The following is a 24,053-nucleotide window of genomic DNA, read 5'->3' on the forward strand; positions in this document are numbered from 1 at the left end:
CCGGGCAGACCGGAAGCCCCCTTCCCTTCCCTCGGTCCGGCCGCATCTGGGTTGGCCTCCCGGGACTTGATGAGCTTGTCCAGCAGCTCCTGAGGGACGGTGCTGCCCGTGCCCCACCAAGACTGGCAGCAGCGCCAGGGCCTCCCAGGGCACGGCGCCCCCGGCCCCAGAGCCTTCCCTCTGGTTCTCGTCACCGGCTGTCACCAGACTTGCATGCAACGTTCTTTTCTTTTCTCTTGTCGTCTTTACGTCCCTCAGCCACGCAACGCGGTGAAGCCCTGACGCTCGCTGCCGCGTCGATACACCCTGAGAACACGATGCTCAGCGAGAGAAGTCATACACAGAAGGACACACAGGGCGTGACCCCACTGAGGAGAAACGTCCAGAGCAGGTAGATCCACGGAGTCAGCGAGTGGGTTCCTGGTTGTCAGGGGCTGGCGAGGGGACGGAGTGATAGCTAAGGGCGTGAGGGACATTTTCGGGGTGACGGAAATGGTCCAAAGCAGTAGTGACGTCTGTACAGCTCAGTAAACTGTCCCCACACGCCCCGGTGCAGCCTGTGAGAGCATCGCGCTCAGGATGAAGGGCTGACCACAGGAAGACTGAACGAGCAGTGGGTCCTGGGCCCAGACGCTCAGCTGGCGCCCCCCACGTGGGGAAGTCACGGGGACTTGCTGAGCCTCCACGGAGACTGGCAGCAGCCCCCGAGCTCACAGGGCACTGCGCCCCCGGCCCCAGAGCCTTCCCTCTGGTTCTCATCACCGGCTGTCAGCAGACTTGCAGGCAACATTCCTTTCTTTTCTTTTGTCTTTTTCCAAGGCAACTCTTGAGTGCATGTATTTAACATGCAGGGAACCAGCCCTGACTCCTTGATCTGGGTCTTCCAGCCTCTAGAGCCTCGAGGACATCCATTTCCGTTATTTACGCGCCCAGTGCCTGGGGTCTGATGATGGAAGCTGACACCGAGGGCGTCACCACGTGCGGGGTGATGTCAGTGGAAGAATCCCATGGCGAGGGCCTGCCTGAGGACCACGCACGCCCGGGCCCTCCCCGCCCCCTGCCTGCAGCCCTGCGCCTGGGAGCGGAGCTGGTGCATCGCGTGCCCGACGTCGTGGAAGTTGGTCTCCCGCTCATCATGCTGCAGCAGGGAGGGCAGGTTGGGCGTAGGCTTGGTGAAGTTGGCCACCATGGCCGCGATGGCGATCTGGCAGCTCCCATCGTGCTGTAGGCAGCCCGGCTGCAGGCCGAAGCAGGCCGCGTGCCCGGACTTCCCCACCCTGCGGAGGGACGTGGATGGGGCCCCGCTTCCACAGAGGAGCCCCGGCCCACGGCCGACAGGTTCCCCCACGCACGCACCGAGGATAGAGATCAGGTAGAACTTGCCGATGGATGACCTTGCCCGAGGCCGCGTCCCAGACCGTTTAGAGCCTCACGTCTTCGTGACACATGCTGGTGCCCTCCTCCAGGTCGAAGGTCAGCCCCAGCAGCTCCTGGGAGATGCCCAGCAGCCCGCGTGTGAGCGCCTGCATGGGGAAAGCCTCATTGAGCAGGTACTGGTTCACGTGGTAGCGCGTCTCCTCCCCCTGGTTCATGTAGTAGCGCAGGTCCCAGGCGTTGATGGGGCCGTCAAAGTGCAGGCCCCGCCTCTGGCACTCGGCCTTCTTTAGCTCCAGGATCACGGCCGCTCCTGCTCCCCGAGGGGCTTCAGCTTCTGGGCCAGCTCACCTGCGGGCGGAGGGGAGAGGCGCGGCTACGTCCCTGGGGCGGCCCCCCAGCCACCCCCGACCCCGCGCCCCTCGAGGCAGAATGAAGGGTCTGGGAAGGTGACCCCCAAGGGCTGACACAGTGGGGTCTCCGGTCAAGGTCCGCCTGACCCCGTCCCCACTGGGACTCAGGGGGAGGCGGTGTTACCTAGGACAGTGGCCACCACCTGGCTGGTCTTGTCCATGTTCATCTCCAGCACGGAGTCGGCATGCGTGCGGAACCCCAGCAGGCGGGACTTCAGGGCCTGCAGCCTCACCAGCTCCCTGAGGATCACGCAGTTCTCCTGGAACCCAGAGACGGAAGGCGCTGGGGACCGAGGGCCACGGCCTCCCCGCGGGCCCCGGGCCAGGTCTCTGCAGGCGGGCAGGGCTCCCAGGCCACTGGCGGGCACAGCCAATCCCCCTCCCTCCTCCTCCTGGCCCGGATTTCTAGACACTTTGGTGCTGTCCTAACACGTGGTCTTTATTAACACAGGTCCTTTTGGAACCAGAAACGGCATGAACGTGATGGGCTCTAAGGCCAAGGGCAGGAAGAAATGCGGCCAGTCTTTCCAGGAGCCACCAAGGGGCCTCCCCGGGCTCAACAAGACAAACACGGCTGCCGTGCAGACAGTGGCTCAACCCCACGGCGCCCGAACACCCAGCCCCTGGACGGTGAGACAGCTGTTGCTGCAGGTGGCCCGTGGCTCACTGATGAGGCCCGGCCCCAGGCGTACGCCACCTTCTCTGGGGCCACCTCTCCGGTCTGCAGTGGGGTTCTCCTGGGAGCCCCCAGTCACCACGGGACCAGCGTGGCCTGTCTGTAGCCCAAGAAGGTGGGGACACAAGACTGTCCCCCGTGCCCCCCGCATCACCCGCGAGGCCGAGCGAGCACCAGTGGTGTCTGCGGGGAAGATGAAGGGCTCACGCACAGCCCCCATCTACAGAAGCACAGACTGCAGCCACCTGCGCTATGGAACAAACACAAGTGTCCACGCAGGACCCGATGTCTGAATGTCAAGGCCATGCCCGGGCCACGGTGAGAAGGTGCATCCCCCATGCAAGCCACAGAGAGGGGATGGGGGGGCCATCTACGATTCTGAGCTCATCGGGCATCACCCCAGAGGGAGAGGGAGAGGGAGAGAGGTAGACAGAAGTACAGAGGGAGAGAAAGAGAGAGGGAGGGAGAGACGTCTCTCCCTTCCCTGGGGGTTCTCTAGTGCAGCCAAGGCTGAAAACCACTGCATTTTGGGAGATGGGTCCTCGTGGAAGAGTTAGATAGTAGCTCAATGGCATTATCGACACATACTAAAAAGGCCCCAAATCTTGGGGAGTCAGGGAGGGGAGTGTCGGCTGCCTCGTAAACGGGGAGAGATTGGGCATCAGGGGAGGTGCCTGTGCAGCCTGCGCCCAGGGCCCCGCAGACTTCATCTCCCAGCGGTGGTCCTGGGCTGGAAGTCAGCGGGGAGGTCAGGCTGTCCAAGCATCAACGTTGACTTCAGGGCTGATCTAAAAGGCGCCTGGTGTTTGTTGAAGCAGAAAAAAGAGAAAGCAGTAGGGAGAGGATGGGAGTGGGAGGGGGAGGGAGCCCCCCTCCTCAGCACTTCTACCGCTCTCCCTCTCTCTCTCCCTTTCTCCCTCTCTCCCTCTACCTCGCTGCCTCTCCCTCTCCCTCCATCTCTCCCCCTGCCTCTCTCCCTCCCTCTCTCCCTGTCCCTCTTTCCCTGTCCCTCTCTCTCCCTCTTTCCCTCCCCCTCTCCCTCTCCCCCTTTCCCTCTCCCTCTCCCCCTCTCCCTCTCTCCCTTCCTCTCTCCCTGTCCCTGTTTCCCTGTTCCGCACGCTCTGGCTCTACCTCTTTCCCTCTCCCTCTCCCTCCACCTCCTTCCCTCTCTGGAGAGGGAAGGAGGTGGAGGGAGAGGGAGAGAGACATGGAGAGGGAGGGGGGAGAGGGAGAGAGAGATGGAGAGGGAGGGAGCGAAAGATGTCTCTCCCTCCCTCCCTCTCTCCCTCCCTCTCTCCCTCTCCCTCCCTCCTTCTCCTCCCTCTCCCTCTCGCTCCAACTCTCCTTCTCCCTCCGTCTCTCCATCTCCCTCACTCCCTCCCAGAGAGGCAGAGATAAGGCAGAGGGAGAGAGGGAGAGGGAGAGATGGAGGGAGAGGGAGAGGGAGGGAAGAAGAGACCATATTCCCTCTCCCGGTCTCCCTCTCTCTCTCTCTCTCTCTCCCCCCCCCCCGTCCCTCTCTCTCTCATCCTCTCTCCCTCTCCCTCCATCTCTCCCTCTCCCTCTCTCCCTCTCCCTTATCTCTGCCTCTCCCTCTATCTCTCCCTATGTGGGAAGGAGTGAGGGAGATGGAGACATGGAGGGAGAGGGAGAGTTGGTGGAAGAGGGAGAGGGAGGAGAAGGAGAGAGGGAGGGAGAGAGGGAGAGACATCTTCGCTCCCTCCCTCTATCCCTCTCTCCCTTTCCCCCCTCTCCCTCCCTCTCCTCCCTCCCTCTTGTGCTCTCCCTCTCCCTCTTTCCCTTTCCCTCTCCCTCCACCTTCTTCCGTCTCTGGAGAGGGAAGGAGGTGGAGGGAGAGGGAGAGGGAAAGAGGGAGAGGGAGAGCGGAACAGGGAAACAGGGACAGGGAGAGAGGGAGGGAGAGGGAGAGAAGGAGGACAGAGGGAGAGGGAGGAAGGAAGAGACCTCTTTCCCTCTCCCTCTCCCCCCCCTCTCTCCCTCTCCTCTCCATATCTCTCTCCCTCTCTTCCTCTCCCTCCCTCTCCCTCCATCTCTCCCTCTCCCTCTCTCCCTCTCCCTTGTCTCTGCCTTTCCATCTCTCCGTCTCTGGGAGGGAGTGAGGGAGATGGAGAGATGGAGGGAGCGGGAGAGTTGGAGGGAGAGGGAGAGGGAGGAGAAGGAGGGAGGGAGAGGGATAGAGGGAGGGAGAGGGAGAGAGGGAGAGGGAGGGAGAGAGGGATAGAGGGAGGGAGGGAGAGAGGGATAAAGGGAGGGAGGGATAGAGGGAGGGAGAGACGTCTTTCGCTCCTTCCCTCTATCCCTCTCTCCCTCTCCTCCCTCTCTCTCTCTCTCCCCCCCTCCTGCTCTCTCTCCCTGTCCCTCCACCTCCTTCCCTCTCCAGAGAGGGAAGGAGGTGGAGGGACAGGGAGAGGGAAAGAGGTAGAGGGAGGGCGTGCGGAACAGGGAAACAGGGACAGGGAGAGAGGAAGGGAGAGAGGGACAGGGAAGAGGGACGGGGGAGGCGGGAAGAGGGAGGGGGGAGGCGGGAGAGAGACGGGGGAGACGGAGGAGGTAGAGGGAGGGGGAGGGGAGAGGGAGAGGGATGTGGGAGAGCGAGGGGGAGATGGAGGTGGAGAGGGAGTTGGGAGAGGGACGGGGAGAGGGATGGGGAGGGGGGAAGCGGGGGAGGGAGAGAGGGAAAGAGAGAGACGCAGAGGAAAGAGGGAGAGGGAAGGGGGGGGACAGAGGGAGAGGGAGAGAGGGAGGGGCAGAGGGACGAGAGGAAGCAGGGAGAAAAGAGAGAAAGAACACACCATGTACATTTCTGTCAAATGACACCGGGGATCCTTACACAACCAGGAGAAAATAACACAGCGAGGCTCTTTCTCAGCTGGAACTGGAACTGCAGATGGGGCGAAACACCACCAGGGTGGCCACACATGTCCAGCTGCCGCCCCAGCCCCCTGAGTCTGGTCACCAGGGCTCTGAGTGTTTGCTCCAGGGACCTGGGGTTCACCCTGTCACCCTGGAGGTCGGGCCTAGACAGCAGGGCCCCGGGCTGGACACATGGGGGGAAAAGCATCCCCACAGGACAGCTTGTGCGAGCCGATTCAGCTGCGAGATTCTAGAGGCCCGGGATCACCCTGTGGCCCATGAAACCCAGGAGCCAGGAGGGTCTTGCATCGGGATTCCTGTCCGTTGGACTGTAACGTTTGTGTAAGGAATCTTGGAAACAGTGGTAACGAGTGAATTCGAACGAGCTTTAGGATATTATGGACCACTCCGAAGTGTGTGGGTTGCTAAAAACCCTCCCGGCTTCGCTCTTGTTGAAAATGAAGATCCCCGAGATGCAGCGGATGCTGTCTGAGAACTAGACGGGAGAACACTCTGTGGCTGCCGAGTAAGAGTGGACCTGTCCAATGGGGAAAGGAGAAGTCGAGATCGTGGCCGCCTCCTTCTTGGGGTCGTCGCCCTCGAGATGATTATCGGAGGAGGAGTCCTCCCCCTCACCACAGATGTCCAAGACGGAGAAGCTTCTCCCGCAGCCAGAGCAGGTCCCTTTAGTAGATATAGGAGAAGAGAGAGATCACTGTCCCAGGAGAGAAATCGCAAGCCGTCCCGATCTTTCTCTAGGTCTCCTAGCCGATCCAGGTCAAATGAAAGGAAATAGCAGACCACTTTGCAAGAGGAGTGGTGCACAGGAAATAACTTCATTTGACAGGAGTATGTACAGAAAATTCAAGTTTCGTTTGAGACTTCCGAAGCTTGATGCACTTTTTAAATGTTTTAGCTGTTCACATTTGTTTGTCTCTTGGGACAGTGACACATAAAGGTGTCATTCTCTATGGTTTGAAATGGGTCATATGAGGCATGTAATATGAAGAATTGTTTCTTTACAATGTTCTCTTAAGCAAAATTGAATTTGCTTTGAATTTTTGGTCTTGCCTAGACTGAGAATAAAACTCTAACTCCTGCCCACCTAAAGTGTGATGTTTATTATTATGGAAGCAACACTGGCAAACATTGAAGAGACTTTCTGTAGCTGGGATATGGTATGCAGCTGTAGTTAAGCAAGCAGTCTTTAAAAGGTGCTGTGAACACAAGCCAGCAGGTAGGAATGAAAGCCGCACCCTTACCCTAGATTAGAGGTTTAAGAATTCCACTAGTCTTCACACTGGACAAGAGGTTGTCCAGTGAGTTTAGAATCTAAGAAGTTTCAAGGAAGTTAGTTTCCCTTTGAGTTAGGTCATAAGTCCCCTCTGTGATTGCCGTACATGAATACATAGCTCTTTGTAATGTTTTTTGGAAGTTGAGATGATCAAGATACCAATGTCTTGCCAGATGAAGAGTATATTGTAGAGCTGAACTTTGAGTTACTGTGCAATTTTTTTTCATGCTGTCATTCGTAATATGTTTTGTGAGACTCCTTGGGATTAAAGTTTTGGTTCCAAAAGGAACAAAGAAAAAAAAAAGAATCCACCTGCCAATGCAGGGGACACGGGTCCGAGCCCTGGTCCGGGAAGATCCCCTGTGCCGCAGATCAACTAAGCTCATGGGCCACAACTATTGAGCCTGTGCTCTAGATCCTGGGAGCCACAACTACTGAGCCCCCATGCCACAACTACAGAAGCCCGCACAGCTAGAGCCCGTGCTCCGAAACAAAAGAAGCCACTGTAATGAGAAGCACGTGCCCGCAACAAAGAGGAGCCCCTGCTCGCCGCAACTAGAGAAAGCCCGTGTGCAGCAATGAAGACCCAACGCAGCAAAAAAAAAAAAAAAAAAAGACGATACCGGCCAGGTGATCAAGGGTAAAATTGTTTGTCACAAGTCCCGTTGATGGGGTGTATCCTTGATGTGTGTATCCTTGATGGTGTGTATCCTTGATGATGTGACCTGAGGAGAATGACATTTTTATCTGTGTCTGGATCTTCCGCCCCAAACCCCGTAACTCCAGCCCAACCATAAGAAAAACATCAGAAAACCAACAGACAAACAAATTGAGGGACAAAATACCTGACCAGTCCTCCTCAAAACTTTCAAGGTATTAAAACCCAGGGATGTCTGAGAAATGTCACAGCCCAGAGGAGACTGGGACAGAAAAAGGATGTTAGGGGAAAGCTAGGGAAATTCTAGTAAAGTGTGGACTTTAGTTAATAATAACGTATCCATCTCGGTTCCTTAGTTGGATAAGCATGTCGTACTAACGTACTAAAGTACTAACGTGTTGGAAATAGGGGTACTGGGTCGGGGGTCCACAGCACTCTGTACACTCTGTACAGATCTTTGCAACTTTTTTGTAACTCTAAGCTATTCTAAAATTAAGCAACTACTAAACAGAGATAAGAATGTTATTTCCCTGATTTGAACATGCCTGAGTTTGTTTTCATGGTCACATTTGTGCTATCTGGATGTGTCTTGGAATCAGTAGCAAAGGAGAGTTGCCAGCCCCTGGGAAGATGCGGCTGGTTTGCAGGTGGCTTGCTCTGGAGCTGAAGACCACGGTGGGAAGTCTGCAGCCTCGGGCTGCACTTAGAACCATGGGAGGGGATGGGCCAGCTCAGTTAGGGATGGAACCTATAAATAAAACTCTTTTTCTTTTCCATTATGGCTTATCACAGGATATTGAATATAGTTCCCTGTGCTAGACAGTAGGACCTTGTAGCTTATCCATCCTATATTTAATAGTTTGCCTCTGCTAACCCCAAACTCCCAATCCAACCCTCCCTCCCTCTTTCTCCCCCTTGGCAACCACAAGTCTGTTCTCTATGTCTGTGAGTCTGTTTTTGTTTCGTAGACAAGTTCATTTGTGTCGTATTTTGGATTTCACATATAAGAGAGATCATATATGTGTCTTTCCCTGCTGACTTACTTCACTTAGTATGATGATCTCTAGGTCCATCCACGACGTTGCTGCAAATAGCATTATTTCATTCTTTTTATGGCTGAATATATTCCATTGTATATATGTACCACATCTTCTTTATCCATTCATCCATCAGTGGACATTTAGGTAGCTTCCACATCTTGCCTATTATAAATAGTGATGCAATGAACATTGGGGTGCATGTATCTTTTCTTTCTTTTCTTTCTTTCTTTTTCTTTCTTTCTCTCTTTCTTTATTTTTTTGTCACACAGTATGTGGGATCTTAGTTCCCTGGCCAGAGATGGAACCCATGCTCCCTGCACCGGAAGCACAGAGTCTTAACCACTAGACCACCAGGGAAATCCCAGGGGTGTATGTATATTTTTGAATTAGAGTTTTCTCCAGATCTATGCCCAGGAGTGGAATTGCGGGACCCTATGGCAGCTGTATCTGTTCTCTGCACGTCTCACATCAACCACCTGCACTCCACTGCTTGCTCTCAACGTCATCTTCGGGGAACACAACCTGCGACAGGGACCTTGACAAGAAGAAATGGCTCAGGGAAAAGCTACCTGCACAGGGAGGAGATAGAGGCCATCGACCCTGGGGTGCGGCGGGGAGAGTGGGCACGGAGATTTGTCATTTCATCCCTGATACTCAGCCCTCCTGGCTGCCCCACTCTAGGTCACCTCGGGATACAGAGGTGACCCGGTTAGAGTCCCAGCCTGTGCAGGAATCTAGGGGCACCAGCGGGTCTGAATAATATTAGTGCAGGGTCTCCCCCATGGCACTGGGGTTATTTGGGGCGGGTCATTCTCTGCTGGGGGCCCCTCCTGGGCACTGTGTGGGGTTCAGCAGCATCCCTGTCCCCACCCATTTGATTCCAGGGGCCCCTTCCCCCCCAGTTGTGACAACCACAGATTTTCCCCAGACATCACCGAAGAACTGGGTGAGGCGGAAGCAGGATGGCCCTGGGTGAGGACAGCTGTGTTGAAGCAACCAGCCTGGCTTAGGGCAGGGTCCGCCCCAGTCCCGTCAGAGCCTGCATTTACAACTGCCCCTTCCCTCTCCCACCTCCCATGCCCTGCAGTGGTCTCCGAGACATCATCCCCGTGTAACAAATCACACCTTCTCAGTTTACTGTCCCCAGCACCTAGAAGAGTGTCTGCTATGTAGTAGATGCTTCCTAAATACTTGCTGAATAAAGGAGTTGAATAAAGGGATGAGTGGATGAATGAATGAAGGTTACCATGGAAGGAGGGGGGAGATTCCCTTTCTGACTCTCGGGGGTTGGGATATCAAGTGAAAGATCCATCCTAAACAGGCTGACCAGCCTTCTGGGGTTCCCCGGAAATGAGGGTTTCCCCACAGTTCCAGCGCTCAAACCTGAGCGGTCCTGGGCAAACTGGGGGCGGGTGTTGGTCACCCTGTGTAAACACAGTAACAATTGCAACTGCAATAGCAATGGCCGAGGACCTCTACGGTCTTATTGACCAGGCCCAGTTCTTTACCTGGCGGGGAAGGGTGGGCCGGGATTGGAATTCCGGTGATCCAGGGTGGGCGGGTGAGGGCACACCCCGAGCTTGTGTAGGGGAGTCCAGGAAGGTTCTGGAGGAAGTGACAGTGACACAGGAGGGAGGGAGGAGTCTAAGGAAGAACATCCCACACGACAACGTGTGCCAATGGCCCTGGGCCCAAGGTCACACCTGACCAGGGCTTGCTTTTTTTCTTTTTTTCTAATTTACATTTTCCCACATGGATATGCAATTGTCCTAATGCCATTTATTGAAAACTCCTTAATTTCCCCACTTTCTGTCATATCAAGTTCTCATCTATCTGTTTCTGGACCTTTATTCTCTACCATAGAGGTATACGTCCCATCCTTGCACCACTAGGGCTGTTTCATCACTATAACTTTATTTTTTATTCATTTATTTCTTTGGCCGTGCCGGGCGGCATGTGGGATCTTATTTCCCCGACCAGGGATCGAACCCGCACCCCTTGCAGTGGAAGCTCAGAGTCTTAATCGCTGGACCTCCAGGGAAGTCCCCAGGGCTTGCTTTGACATCCATCGAATGGTGGCGGGTGGGCACGGGGAGCAGCTGTCTGTGAGCCATCCTGTGTAGAAATGCAGGGTGGAGGGCAGGACAGCTGGAGCGGGAGGGGAAGAGGCGGAGGAGGGAGGGAGGGATGGCGGGCGGGCGAGAGACAGACAGAGTGTTTCCGGAGACACTAGCTCTGGCCGTGTCCTAGGGCATGAAAGCTGAAAATAGCTCCTAGTGCCGGGAGCCTTGGAGCCGGAGCCTGGGAGCCAGGGTGACTGGCTCTCCTCCCTGATGTGTGTGTGGGGGGGGAGGGGGTGGGCTCCGGACTTCTCAGGCTGGGAATGGGGTGCACGGAGCAGGGACGGAGCAGGGACCCTTCTCTCTGGGACCTCGCGGGCCATCCTTAGCTCACAAAGCTGAGCCACTCCTGGCCCTACGAGTGGGGGGCTTATCCTCCCTGTCCCCTGGATCACACCCCCTCACACACAACTTCCCCTTGTGTGCTCCCAGCAACCAAGATAATCTGTTTTTAAAAGATTTGGGGGAGGGGGGTAAACATACAAACAAGAGCAGAATGGATACTTTTTCAGAATGGGAATGGCTCTGTGTAACCCCATCCCCAAGGTAACCAGAGTCCTGACCTCTGACACCCTTGACGAGTCAGCCTTGGTCTGGGCTTGCAGACCCACGGAAACTTCCTCATCCCCTCCTTCAGACCCCGTCTCTCCCTCGGCGTCTTTGTGAGAGGCACCCGGGGAAGTGGGACTGCTAGGCTGTACTGCTGCTAGAACTCCACCTGGGCTCCACCAGGCTCCAGCCCCCCGCCCTGTGCACCTCTCTGACCCTGAGGCACCTCAACTGGTAGGAGCGGCATCACCTTCCCTCCCGGGACTTGTGACACTTAAGGGAGACACAGAAAGGACAAGCGTTTGGCTCCCTGGCTGGCAAAGAGCAGGTGCTCAATTGTCATAAGTGTCCGTATCAGTGAGGGTTCTCCAGACAAACAGAATCCATAGCCTCTGTGTGTATATACACACACACGTACACATGTACACGCATACAAAAATATACAGCTGTGTATATATGCAGTACGCATACAGACATATACACATATAGTATATGCAATACGCAAATACATATATACACACATATATATAATGCATAGTTTGTATATATACAGTATGTCTACACACATATACACATAATATATACAATAGACACATACATATACACTATACATACACACATATGAAATGCATAGTTTGTATATATATATACAGTATGTACACATTCGTATAAGATATGCAATATACACACCTAGGTTCGTCTATATCATACATATATACACACATACAAAGATATTTAGGTGTGTATATATACAGTATACATACATACACATATAATATATGCAATACATACACGTACATACATATAGACACACATATACACCTACATATAAAAGCATGTAGAATAAAAATATATATGTACTGCATCTATAAATTCGTCGTATATATACATACACATATCATATATAGGATACATACACATACATATATACAATGTATACACACACACCTATATGTAAATATGTGCATGTACATACACATATAAGTACACACGCAAGTGTGTATATAGAGAGAGTACATACATATATACATATAATACCTATACACATACAGGTATACAACATATATACACACCTATATATCAATATACACTGTATACATACATACATACAGTGTACATATACTGTACACATACACACCCATATATCAATACATGGGTGTGTGTATATATACAGCATGTTCACCTTCATAATATGTATACTGTATATATACACATACATACATGTATACAATATATACACACAAATATATAGGCTTGTATGTATACTGTATATAGTACTTACACATAGACTACAAACGCATGCACATATAAACATATGTGTATACATATATATATCATATCTATACACACATATACAAATTAATAGGCTTGTATATATTCACTATCTTTACATATATAGTTTCGTTTTAAGGAGTTGACTCTTGTGACCGTGAGGCAGGCAAGTCAGGGCAGGACTCTGGGCTGGAGACACAGGGAAGAGCTGATGTGCCAAGTCCATTGGAGGAACACTTCCCTCTTTCTAGGGCACCTCATTTTTCTCTCCAGTCCTTCAACTGATGGACGAGGCCCACCCACGCCGCGGCATTGACAATCTCCTTTACGCAAAGTGGACCAATTTCAGTGTTAATCTCTTCTGAAGAATACCTTCCTGGCCACATCTGGAATAATGTTTGTGGTTGCCGGGGCCCCACGCAGTGCGCACATGAGATTAACCATCCCCGTGGCGATGATGACACTTTATTTTCTCCCTTGACCATTGTCACTACTATTCCAATTAAAATGGCAGTGCTATGAGGGCAGGGCATTTCCTTTTTTGCCAGTACTGAGCGTCCGCGGTCTGGTGCCTAGCATAGGCTAAATACACGGCATTTTTGTGAACAGAAGCCGGGATTCCAGCTGTCATATTTAATAGGAATTATAGTCTTATTACTGTGTGTGTGTGGGGTGTGGGGGGTGTGTGTGTGTGTGTGTGTGTGTGTGTGTGTGTGTGCGCGCGCGCGCGTGTGTGTGTCTGTGTGTGTGTGTGTGTGTGTGTGTGTGTGTGTGTGTCACGGTATGTCGAGGTCAGGAGTCGAACCCGCCACCACTGGCCCTGAGAGGTTTGGCCGGGTCCCCACTTCGGGCCGGTGGGTGTGGCCAGGGGCAGCCGATGACGTGCGTACGTGCGTGCGTGCGTGCGTGGGAGCGTGCGTGCGTGGGAGCGTGCGAGTCCAGGAGGCGGGCCGCGCGGGCCGTGAGTGTTTCAGTGCGGCCCCCGGCTCACTGTGCTCGCCTCACGCCGGCCCGAGTTCGCAGCAGCGCTGGGGGCCCCGGGCCTGTGACCACAAAGAGGGAGCCGGGGCCCGGACGGGAGCGCGGCGGCGGCAGCTGAGGCCCAGGCCAGGCCCCGTCCCTTCAGCCGCCCGCCTGCCCGTCTGCCCCGCCCCCGCCGGCGGCGCCGCGCCCCTCCCCCAAGCGCCAGACTAGCGCGGTGCGGGGACCGCGCGCGAAGACATGGGGGAGAAGCTGGAGCTGAGGCTGGAGTCGCTCTTGGGGACCGAGCCCGCCATCTACCCGTGGCCGCTGCCGGTCTAGGTAAGTGCCGCCCGTCCCCTCCTCCCGGACCCCCGCCCCTCTTCCCCCACGGCGCGCGCTGAGCCCACCGAGAAACGGAGCGACTCGAGTCGCCAGACCCTCTTTGGAGCCCCCCTTCCCGCCCCGCCGTGGTTCTCCGCGGCAGTTTCCAGCCCCCGCGCGCAGAGTGGGCAGAGGGGAGCCGGCGCCGGCCGGGGGCGTCGACTCGGCCGCGGGGACCCCGCGCTTCTGCGGGGCGCCCGAGCCGGTCTGCGGTTGGCTCTGCAGGGCTGGGGACCCCGGTCCCCCCGGGCCTGGAATGTCGGCGGGCTTGCCCTTCTGTACTTTAGGATCTGACATGTAGGGTTTCTTTTTCCTGGTAGTTTATTCTTAGCGCTGTCAACGTGCTTAGTTTTTTTTTTTTTTTTCAGGGCACCCTTTCCTCCCTCTCTCCAGTTTTATTGTGTTTCTGTTTTGTTTTGTTTTAGTTAGGCATTTTGTTCCTCTGATCTTGAGTGGGTGGGCTGGCAGGACACTTGGAGAGGAGGCGTTCTGTCCCCTGACCTTGAGTGGCCTTTGGAAAATGACAGGCCAGACGGAAATTTAACTTAATTGATATATAATATTGTATCTGTCCAAGGTGTACAATGTGATGATTGGTATATATATAGTGTGTGAAATGATTACCACAATAAGTTTAGTTAACCTTAATTCACATAATTACAAATGTTATCTTTGTGATGAGAACTTTCAAGAGGTACTCTCTTAGCAACTTTCAAACATAAAATACGGTATTGTTAACTGTAGTGACCGAGCTGTACATTACATCACCATTACTCCCTTGTCTTATAACTAGAAGTTTCTACCTTTTGATCGTCTTCCCTCATTTTCCTCACCTCCAACCCCCAGCTCTGGCAACCGTCATTCCATTCTATCATGAGTTCAGTATTTTAGATTTCACATATGAGATCATAAAGTATTTATCTTTCTCTGTCTGACATTTCATTTAGCATAATGCCCCCCAAATCCACCCATGTGGTCACAAATAGGCAGATTTCCTTCTTTATCACGGCTGAATAATAGTAGGTTGTATGCATCCCATTTTCTTCATCCATTCATCCACAAAAGAACACTGAGGTTGTTTCCATGTCTTGGCTCCTGTATTGGGTTGGCCAGAAAGTTCATACAGTTAATGAATACACTGTTCAATAAAACTTGGTGAAAATGAGTCTTTCATTTTTACTTAAAATAAATCTTTGACAAAGCCAGCTAGGCATCCCTTTGCGTAATGGCTTATATCACATTGAAATATTTTAAACATATGAACAGTAATAGCTGAAATGACAAATGTTACTAATATTGACACAATTTATCAAGGAGAATATGTTAGAATATGTTAAAATGCAGATGGACAGTGAAAGAACAAATATAACTTTTAACTAAATATTGTCTTGATATTTAGACCATTGGTTAAAATCATGATAACAGGTTTCATCCATTTCAAGAAAGCAGAATATTTGCAGATCACTTAACATTTACTAGGTATGTTCTCAGTCTGGAAGGATATATTTCACTGACATGTGTCATTTAATTTAACCACATCCCTCTGTAATAGATAGTGTTATCCCTATTTGCAGATAGGAAACAGGCTCAGAAAGATTAAGAATGTTACCTAATTCTAGTAAGCAGCCAAACCTAAACTGATCTAATTCCAGGGCAAAGCTCTTTCTGACACATCAGTGTGGGTCTTTATCTCTTTGAGAATTGTTGAACATTAAAAGCCTTCTTCCAGTTAAATGCATAAAGAAACAACATGAGCAATGACCTAACAATACAAGTCTCACGAAATAATTGGTGTGTTTGGCCTTGCTTTTGTTGATTGATCTTTTGCAAAATTGCTTTTCTCTGAGATATTTAAAGTGGACTTTAACTATTTTCTTGGAAGACTTTCCTAAATTATACCTATCAGAAAGCTGCTTTGCTTTAAGGCTGAAGAAAAATGAAAGCTTACTTAACTACACTTAGGTGCCAGGGTCATACTATGAGCTCTACACCTGCCAGGATTCACGCTAAGATAGATAGGGTGGCTCAGCAAACTGTCCATAGTCCTGTGATTCCTTTCTGATATTCTGAAGTAGAAATAATTTAATAACTGTTCACAAAAGAGAGAAACACTGTTTCTTGGTCCTCAATATCATGCTGCTGTAGGCTAATCCTTTCTCTCTTCTGTCGCCCCTTAGTATAGAGAGTGTGTTTTGGGGACCCTCCTTCACGATCTTCTGCATTCCAAGAGCATCTTACATAAATCCAGGACTTCTCAAGCAGCCAGTTTTGCCAGATGGTCTTAGGGTTGGTTGTACCCCTATATGTATAATCCTGAACTTCTCAAGTAAGGTCCTTAGAGAGCATAATGGCTAAGAGAATTGGTGCTGATACCAGACCTGAGTCCAAATACTGCCTATGCCCCTAACTAGCTGTGTAACCTTGGAGAAGTAACTTAAGCCCCTTAAAGGGATTAGATTTCTCACCCGGAAAATGGTATAATAAATGCATCTACCTCATATGGTTAGTGTGTAAATTAATGTAACTTGAGATGGTGCGTGTTAAGCATTAGCACAGTGCCTGTCTCTTGTTAGTAGTACCTGCTTTTATTATTAATTATTCTCTTTATATTCCCAGTTCCAGCTAGGTGCCTAACATATAATAGTTGTTCAGCACATATTTACTGGATTGAACCAGCTCTGAAATTTAAGCATTGGGTCAACAGCAAAGTAGTCACCCCACCATCATTTCTCCCAGAGAAAGGGAGAATAGATGGAAGCCAGCCATCATACTTTCTTTTCTTATTCTAAACTTCCCATCCAGCCCCAGCAATAAAATAATCTTCCTGAACCCCAACAATTTCAAGAATTTTTCAAATCACACTATTTGAAAATAGTTGGGTTGCCCAGATCTAATATGTCCCAGGACCCCAAGGTCACCAAGCTTATATTAATGAAGTCTAGTTAAGATAAATGATTACAGTTAGTAAACCAACTGCTTATGAGCTCATTGGGCTTTTTAAAATTTACTATCTGCGCTTCATAGAGACACAAGTATTTTGCTTTTGTAGGACGCTCAACAGTCAAAGTCGTCTTTTAAAAAGCACAAATCAGACGCTATTATTGCACTGCTTCTAACCTCTAAAGGCTATCTATTGTAAAGAGATTAAATTTTCAACTACTTAGCCAGGCTCACAGAGACCATGTGCTCTGGTCACTTACTACATCTTTCCCTGACCTTCATGGGGTTCGAGGCACAGTTGTCTTTTTCAGTCCCTCAGATGCAACAAGCTCTACTTCTTGCTCTCCCAGCTTTAGATTGGCTAATCCATGTACCCAGACCAATTTCCCTCTTATCGTTAAGGTCTCGGTTCAAACGCCACCACTGCTATCTTGACCAAAGAGACCTGCCTCCTCAGTGCCTCTCCATCCCTTTGTCCAGTCGTATTTCTGTCACCGTACAACATTTATTTACATGTTTACTCTGTCTTCCTCCACCACTGGACATTTGCTTAAGAGCAGGGACTTTGTAATTTTTTGCTCACCACTGAATCTTCCAAGGCTTGCAGCACACACTGGCACATAGGTGTGTAGGAAATGTGTGTCTAATAAAGAATAAATACGTGAATAAAAAAAAACTGTGAAACACTAACACAAGAATATTCTTCTTTCAAAAGAATAATGAAAAATAATTTCATTCAATAAGAGTCATTCTTAGTTACTGATACGTGACTTAGTAGATCCCATTCAATTTAAAATGTTCCCTTTTTTTCTGATACTTTCACAAGTCATTGATTAAATGCTGCTCACTTTTAAGGCCAATGTGTGAGACATTATTTAACTTGTCTACTCTAAAGTTCCAGCGTTAACTCAGGCGGGGCTTCACCAAGTACTGACCATGTGACCTTGGCCTCTCATTGCCTCAGTTTTCTCATTTGTAACATGGGTATAATAATCGGCTTATTTCATACGCCTATGAGGAGGAGAACTTTACATATGTGTGTGTGTGTGTGTGTGTGTGTGTGTGTGTGTCTATATGTATTTAAACAGTGTCTTAGAATAGTGTCTGGCACATGATAAGCATTATAGAAGTATTGACTGCTGCTACTAGTACTGTTATTATGAGAACTAACTGTTGAGAATAATCCTTCATATAGTGGTTTATTCCACTGAAGATAAAGGAAACTCATAGAATATTAGAAATCAGATTAAACACAGAAAGCCAGTAAAATATACCAGGAGAGAAGATGATGAGAGTGTGAAAACATAGAGGAGGAGAAAAATGGTTTTTGTATTTCTTTTTCTTTTTTAAAGAAGGAAAGAGCCTAGAAATAGGACAAAAACTATTCATTGGCTATACTGACATGGAGACCCCTGGTGACCTTCATAAGTAAAATTTCAGGACAGTGGGCAGAGAGATTACGGTGAGAGAAGTCAGGTGGATGTAAATTATAGAGTAAGTGGGACGTGAGGAAATGGAAACAATATATGATGATAACAATTTTGAAAAGTTCAGACATGAATTGGCTAAAGAAGATATGCAGGGATTAGAGGAGGAGGGAGGCTTTCGTGTTACACGTACAGTTTTCAACATTTTAAGTTGGAGTTACTAGTCTAGAATGAGGTTGAATTTTGGCAAGAATCATGCATAAGGAGTAGAATGGGTTGTAGAAAATGCAGTGCTGTGAAGTACTTGAGAAGATGAGAGAAAATGAAATGCTGTCTGTAGTGCACGTGGCCTTTGAACTTGAACTCCTGTAGTGAAAGGGAATACAAAGATCAATGCAAATGCTAATGAATTAACGGATTTGGCAGTGGACTATTTACTGACTTCTGTGTTCCTAATGAGTTAGGAAGCGCCTCACCAGCTCAGAGTGAAGGAAGTAGAGAGGATGGAGGAAAATTTGAGGAGGGTAGGGAAAGCTTCTAAGAAAATAGTCCTTAAGGAGAATTAGAAAGAACTTACTGTAAGTCAGAGCAATATTTCCAGTCTCGAAAATCCATTTGGAGTTGGTGATTATTAATTTATTGGAATACCAATTTGCCCTGCCACATGAGTTTTCTCCGGCTACCTGGATATAAGTTACACAGAGGCAGAAAAGAATGAGAGATAACAATCGAGGGAAAATACAATTAGTAGTTTTGTTTACCGTTTTCCACTTCCCCGCTCCAACTCTGGGGAGCCTTCATGGACATGGCTGCCCTCCCAGCCTCCAGCAGCACTCTGTTATCAAAGAATTCAAAGAAATGGAACATAGGTTTCCAACTTATTAATTTAGCAAAATCAAAAATTGTGTATAATGTTTTCTGTTGGCAGAGATTTTTGCAATATAATTTGGTTCCGTCTTTTGACAAGTAATTTGGCAATGTCTAGCAAGATAAAAACGTTAATAGCTTTTTACACGTTAACTCTAATTCTGGAAGCTTATGCCGATAAATAATTTATAATCCAGAAAATTATTATATAAAGATGCTCATTGTCATGTCATTTGTAATAACAAAAAATTGGAAACACCTTTAATTGTTAACAATAGGAAAACAGTTTAGGAAATTATATCCACTTAGTAGAAAGTGACACAGTTACTATATTATAATTACACGATGATGGAGCAAAATAAAATAATGCTTACTAAAGAAAGAATGAAGAAAGCTGACCTAAAATTGTGTCTTCCTTGTGACAGTAATTATGTAAACATATCAATATTTATTAAAACTTAAAACCAAAATAAAGTTTTAAAAGCTCTGTACCAGTAATGGGGATTTTATGTTTGTTTCAAAACATTTTTTAACATAACTCTTATAATTTTGTTTTGTCTACTCCTTTTCTTAAGAATTTCTGACTCTTACCTCATTTTTCATTTCATAGTTTCAAATAAAGTCAGCAATTTTATCATCAGAGAAGATTAGACTTATTTGACAGTTCATAATTCCAAGTTATTTGGTATAAAAAGACCATATACACTTGTAGGTGCTTTCAAAATAAAATTTCGAGAATTTTTTTTTTTTTGCTTAGTCTTTCCTGGTATGGAGATGAAGCAAACTACCTAAAATTGCTAGCCATTCTTTTTTCATTTTTCTCATTTTATTGATTTATCTTGCCCTTCACAGAAATGATAACAAATGAGTCTGCAGTTGCATCTGCCAATTTCTTAAATCCTCTATTATCCACATTATGAAATCATACTAGTATGAATGCTTCCAGTATTTTCAGAGCTCTTTAGTTAGTATACTTTAGCATTCTGTATGAAGTATCTTATGTAAGTGTAAAATTTAGACTCAACTTCTGGAAGCTTTTGATTTCTTAGTTCAAAAGTGAGAGATCCTTAGTTCAGCCATAAGATTAACAATTACTTGTATAGTAAGAAGCTCCTAATTTATTCTTTTATGGATACCTGGCAGTTTTCTTGCCATTTCTCGGAAGTTCTCTATTAAACACATTCTCTCTCTTTCTCTCTCTGTCTCTCTCTGTCTCTGTCTCTCTCTCTCTCTCTCTCTCTTTCTTTCTCTCTCTCTCTCTCTCACACACACACACACACACACACACACACACACTTGGTGATTAAAAGCACAGATTTTGGCATTATGAAATCTAAGGTTCAATTTCCAGTTCTGTAGTTTCTGGGCCACTTCACTTTAGGCAAGTAACCTAATGTCTCTGAACCTTGTTGTTTTCATCTGTAAAATAGAAATTACAATTATATCAGACAATCCTCAAAACATCCGTAATGATTTTAGAGTTTCAGAGTCAGGTAAAAGCAGGCACTCAGTAAATGGCTAGTGCTTTTATTACTTTATTATTATTTAGGTCTTGGTTTTCCTTGAGTCTGTGAGTCCCCATAATGAAATGTAATTTCCAGTAGATTGAGTAACACCTGTTTTCACCAAAAATTTTAACTGAGTTCATTACTTTCTGTGCAACCCAGATTAGTTTTCTGCCTCTTTTTCTGTGCCGTATGTAGGTGTTCAGTAGATTTATTTAATAAATGTATGAATGCTTGAACGCGTAGATGAATTTTTAAATGCTTCTTTTTGAGAAGGTAGAACAAATGTGACACAGTAGAACACATAAGAAAATAATCCATGGAAAAAATGGCAAAGTCATGTATGTGCCCAGGGCCAGCCTAAGAAGAATTGCTTTTTTTTTTTTTTTTTTTTTTTAGGAAAAATGTGTTGAATAGCTTATTTTAATTATTTTTAGAAGTTAAGTACAGGGACTTCCCTGGCGGTCCAGTGGTTAAGACTTCACCTTCCAATGCAGGGGGTGTGGGTTCAATCCCTAGTCGGGGAGGTATGGTCCCACATGCCTCGCAGCCAAAAAACCAGAACATAAAACAGAAGCAGTATTGTAACAAATTCAATAAAGACTTTAAAAAGTGGTCCACATCAAAAAAAAAAAAGTTAAGTACAAAAATTTGCTGATGATTTACATATTTAGGACCAATAAAATAATGTGAGATTAGCTGTACTAAAACAGAATGTTGAGCTACATTCACATTAAGTGACATTATATAGTCTAAATTTATGGAAAACTTCTGAGATGGTGAGTGACCTTTGAGCAGAAAAAGACGGAGAAATGGCCTTTTCTGCATTCTATTGTGCCTCTAAGTAAAATGCTTGGTAATCTAGCTACAAAACTCTCTGTCATTTGGCTTTAGGCACCTACTGTGATTTACCTTGTGAAGATCAGATTTTGCCATGGAGAGGATTTGTAAAAGTATCACACGTTCCAGTACCGCTGGCAACCACAGCTACCAAAAACTCCCATTTAAATTGATGAACCTAATATCAGATGATAGTATCATTTCCTTGTGGGTGTTCTGGGGAAAGGTGGGTAGGAAATATATAAAAGTGAATACTTTATTGACTGAAATAACAATTCATCATTTTGAAAACATAAAATACATTAAAGTTGTTATAGCATCATCCATTAATATTTCACTGTAGTTTAGACATGGCCTACAATCAATGTTTTCTGCCCTTTGAAACAGAACCATGCTTGTGGTATGCATTAATCATATAAAAGATGAAACACTGAAAAGAAATTCAGCCTTTAAAGACAATTTGCTTTGATTTATTCAGTGGGTTCTCCTAAAAAGTTAATACCAAGAATTATTGCTTGTTAAATTGGAGTTAGAAATTCTTTCAGAGTTACTTAGTATTTTCTTTAATATCAGTATCAAGGAAGGCAAAGCAAATTTGCATATTTATTAGGAAATACAGGCACATAATCATAAAACAAGAAGACACAACGTTTTTATAGACTTTATTTTTTAGAAGTGTTTTAATTTTACAGAAAAATTGAGAAGATAGTATAAAGTGTTTCCATATACACTATACCCATTTCCCTCTATGATGATCAACTTATATTAGTATGTTCCATTGTTACAATCAGTGAACAAATATTGATACATTATTGTTTACTATAGTCCATACATTAGTCCAGTTCCTTAGTTTTTACCTAATGTCCTTTTTCTATTCCAGGATTTCATCCAAAACATCACATTACATTTAGTTGCCATGTTTCCTTAGGCTCCTCTTGGGTTTGATAGCTTCTCAGATTTTCCTTGCATGACCTTGGCAATTTTGAGTAGTTAGGTTTGCGTAGGATGCCCACTACTAGAATTTGTTTGATGCATTTTTCATGATAATATTGGGATTATGTGTTTTGGGGAGGAAGAGCACAAGAGTAGAAGGGTTATTTTGTCAGATCACATCAAGTGTACAAAGTATCAATATGCATTATGAATGCTGAGGTCGACCTTGATCACCAGGCTGAGGTAGTGTTTTTCAGGTTTCTCCATTGTAAAATTACTGTTTTCCCTTCTCCATATTGTACTTTTTGGAAGGAAGTCAATATGCTCAGCCCACAACTAAGGAATGGAGAGTTATGCTTAAGATGGAGTACTACATAAACTATTTGGAATTCTTTTGCACTGGAGATTTATCCATTCTCCCGCATTTATTTACGTATCCAATCATTTATTTATATCAGAAGAACTCATGGATTTTTATTTTATACTTTGGGTTATAATCTAATTCTACGTTAGTTACTTTGTTCCTCAAATTGCTCTAGTCCTGACCCTTGTGAACTCTTTTCAGTTCAGTGGCTCGTGTGCCACTCTGAGGTATCCCCATCCTATATATTTTTTTGGAACTTCCTTACTTTCTGACACTATAAGATGGTCTTGTATATAAATCTTGTATATTTACTGCCCCAGTCCTAGAATCAGCTACTTCTTCAAGGATAACCAGGTCTTTTTAGTGGAGCACAGTATTAGACAGCAGGATCTGGGTGTGGGGTGTGCTGATTGCTGCCCGGATGTCATTGTTTCTAGATCTTCTCAGCTGACAGAGCAAAGAGATAACATGTGTGTACATTACCCATGTATATGCACACGTCTATAAGTATCTCTCTACGTAACCATGTGTATTAAGGTAATATGAAGCAATATTAAGCTAAACATGAATGTATATTGATGTTTCCAACTTTAATCTGTTACCACATAGACCATCTTAGCCTCATCTCTTGCTTATCTTTAAATTTCAACTCCAGCAAAACACTTGACTTTTAGAAGTATGGAAATCAAATTGTAGCTACTTTGGGAAGCCACATCATCTAGCAGAATAATTCTGAAAGGGCAAGGTGTATATCATCAAATTTTAATTTACAGTCAGCAGCACTTTGTAACATCCATAGGCCTCCAGACCTCTGCTTCCAAGAAGATGAAGTAGCCCATTTCTCCCAGGTTCTTCCACTTAAAACTAAAACCCTGAACATAACAACAGACAAACATAGGAAGACACTGAAAGGTGGAAATGAGAAGGCAGACTTAACTAGGGACTTTGGGACTTGAGGAATAACATGGTGATGAGTCCCCTGTGTTTCCTGTTGCTTCCCATACATCCTGGAGAGGGTATTACAGGAACCCCCAATCAATAACCACCAACAGAACAACAGACGAAAAAGCTTCAAAAAAGAAAACACAAAACCCCCATTCCCCCTAGCCAAGGTGTGAGGAAAGGGGTTGCCAAAGACAGAAAAACGTTTGGGCAATAATATACACACTACTCGAGCCAAGTGCCAGTGGAATATTGCACCCATCCCCTATGTCCTGTGGTTTCAGTTGGGCCAAGCTAGGATTTGATCTTCCACACCACCCCACTCCTGCCCTCCAGAAGAGGCAGCGCTCTGATTCGCCACCAGGGCTGTTACAGTATGGTGCAGTGGTGAGCTGAGCCTCCACCCCTTTGCATTAGCAAAGAGACTTTCAAAGGTGGTGCCTGACAGGCTAGTTAACACTGGGCTGCCCTCACACAGTCGTGGGGTCCAATGGTGGGACCTAGCCTCCGTCTCTCCCTGACATCGATAAGAATAGGATGTTACAGGTTGGAGGGAGTAGGCACCCCACTAACCCCCAACACATGGTGCCAGTGAGACCCAATGGGGTGCTGAATCCCCAT

General features: G+C 47.3%; 1 pseudogene; it reads left to right on the forward strand.

Moving 5' to 3' along the window:
- The first annotated feature begins 2,261 nt into the window (after positions 1-2,261).
- On the forward strand, positions 2,262-6,441 carry LOC137228401 (serine/arginine-rich splicing factor 3 pseudogene; annotated as a pseudogene).
- Positions 6,442-24,053: the final 17,612 nt, after the last annotated feature.

Source organism: Pseudorca crassidens, chromosome 7 (assembly GCF_039906515.1).
Source record: "Pseudorca crassidens isolate mPseCra1 chromosome 7, mPseCra1.hap1, whole genome shotgun sequence".
NCBI lineage: Eukaryota > Metazoa > Chordata > Mammalia > Artiodactyla > Delphinidae > Pseudorca > Pseudorca crassidens.